Source organism: Mandrillus leucophaeus, unplaced genomic scaffold (assembly GCF_000951045.1).
Source record: "Mandrillus leucophaeus isolate KB7577 unplaced genomic scaffold, Mleu.le_1.0 Scaffold1837, whole genome shotgun sequence".
Classification (NCBI taxonomy): Eukaryota; Metazoa; Chordata; class Mammalia; order Primates; family Cercopithecidae; genus Mandrillus; species Mandrillus leucophaeus.
In genome coordinates this window covers 95,220-97,557 of record NW_012101851.1, presented here as the reverse complement: position 1 = coordinate 97,557, position 2,338 = coordinate 95,220, and the positions used below count along the sequence as shown (strand labels likewise).

At 46.8% G+C, this 2,338-nt stretch overlaps 1 non-coding gene across 1 annotated transcript; it reads left to right on the top strand.

The window, feature by feature from the left end:
- The first annotated feature begins 690 nt into the window (after positions 1-690).
- On the top strand, positions 691-762 carry TRNAE-UUC. Its single transcript has one exon. It is a non-coding gene; the product is annotated as a tRNA-Glu (tRNA).
- Positions 763-2,338: the final 1,576 nt, after the last annotated feature.

Below are 2,338 nucleotides of genomic sequence, written 5' to 3'. Positions count from 1 at the left end.
AAAAAAAAAAAAAAAGAAGAAATGAAGTCCTAGCACGTACTATGACATGAATGAACCCAAAACTATGCCAAGTGAGAGAAACTGGACAAAATGTGACACATTATGTGATTTCATTTCTGTGAAGTACATAGAATAGGTAAATCCATTTCAGGTTCCAGGAAACAGAGCATGGCCTGAAAGATGGGTGCAGCTCCAGGTAGGCAGGTCTCCCAGGCTCTGAATGCTCCTTCCTCTGCATGGGGAGGGGCATATTTAGAGATCAGGAATAGGATCCTTTGGGGGAGGGGGGCAAAAGAGACACATGTTTTTCTCAATCAAACGTGGAGAAACTATGTAAGTGAAGGACATGCTGATTTTAGGAAGCAAGAAGGAGGGCGGGAGGGAGGGAGGGAGGGAGGAAGGGAGATGAGAAACTCTCGTGTCAGAGGGAGTGCGTGAGAAAAATGATTTGGGAAATATTTTTCTCTTCCCCAGCTTGACTTGTGACAATCTTTCTTCCAACGTTTCTGCCGCTAAAGCCTTCTGCCACCCTCTGGCCCAGGCAGCAGTCACTGCATCCAGTACTATACACATTACTGCAAAATATTCTTAAGACATTCCTGTAGCTTTCTAACATGTGCCTGAGGTGGTTGAGGCGTCTGTCCTAAGATCTTTTCCCAGAAGGTGTTGCCCACATTCTGTGACTGTCCCTCCCTGGTGGTCTAGTGGCTAGGATTCGGCGTTTTCACCGCCGCGGCCCGGGTTCGATTCCCGGTCAGGGAAGTCTGCTTTTCTGCTTTCTGATGTCACTGCAGTGGTTTCCACCAAAGCCGTATTCAGTGATCTTCAGTTCAAGGCGGTGAACACTGCCTGTGCCTTTCAACCTCTCCCAGATGATCCTGAAGTCGCGGTCTTGAGAACCCCCGGGCAAGGTCATTAGGGAGCCCTTGACAAGTGAGAAGGTTGACAAGTTACTGTTGTCAAGTAACTTCTCATTGTAAGAGGTTGACTTTCATCTATTCGTCTTATGGGTAAAGTTAACTAACTTATTACCATATAAAAATATGTTTCTATTTTTACAAAAGACCAAACGAATTAAGAGAGGTTTTCCATGTTTCAAATATGCAAATTAGTATAATGGACTAGTTTGTTTTCCGATTTGGAACACCTGTTACCAGAGGAAACAGCAGCGCATCTGGTAAAATAACCTGGGCATTCTACATCTCTGAAATGTAAACAAACCGCCCTTAGGGTTTAAATGAGAACTCGGCAGGAGGTGGGGGAGGGAGAATTACATTTATTCTTAAAACTGTGCCTATGCCAATTCATCAAACCTTTCTAGATTTAGAAGTCATTTGAAATAACTCACTTGTTTCACGTAAAAATTACTTATCTTGATTTTTAAAAATCAAGCCGGGCGCGGTGGCTCACGCCTGTAATCCCAGCACTTTGGGAGGCGGAGACGGGCGGATCACGAGGTTCACGCGGATCACAAAATCGAGACCATCCTGGCCAACATGGTAAAACCCCGTCTCTACTAAAAATACAAAACTTACCTATGTGTGGTGGCGTGGGCCTGTAGTCCCAGCTACTCGGAAAGCTGAACTGTAGTCCCAGCTACTCCTTGAACCCAGGAGGCGGAGGTTGCGTGAGCCGAGATCCCGCCACTGCACTCCAGCCTGGTGACAGAGGGAGACTCAGTCTAAAAAATAAAATAAAATAAAAATCAGTAATTCTCAATAGAGTGGGGCTGAGGCGAGTCAGAATCTGCCTACTTTTTACTCCATATAGGCAGTCCCCATTCCCTGGATAGTGATGTACAGGATGTCAGCAATGTCTTACAGAGAGGCGTGCCTGAAAGCGAGCCTTGACAGCTCCGGAGGACAGTGACAGCCGCAGCCGCGGCGATAATAGAATGCATGTAATCAAGAAAGCAGAAAAGCAAGCTTCCCTAATTGGGAATCGAACTTGGGCGCTGGCAGCTAAAGCACTGAATCCCAGCCACTAGACCACCAGCAAGAGACAGCCTAGTTACCCAGGCAGCGCCTTTTGGAAAAATATCTTAGGACTGAGGCTTTAACCACCGCAAGCGTAGGTTATAAGTTTTTAGGAGTGTCTGGAAACTGTTCTTAAAATTTCAAATAATTAGCCGGCCAGATGCGGCGGCTCACGCCTGCAATCTCAGCACTTCGGGAGACCGAGGCAGGCGGATCACCTGAGGTCAGGAGTTCAAGACTAGCCTGGCTAACATGGTGAAACCCCGTTTCTACTAAAAATACAAAAAATTAGCCAGGCGTGGTGGCGCGCTCCTGTAATCCCAGCTACTCCGGAGGCTGAGGCAGGAGAATCGCTTGAACCC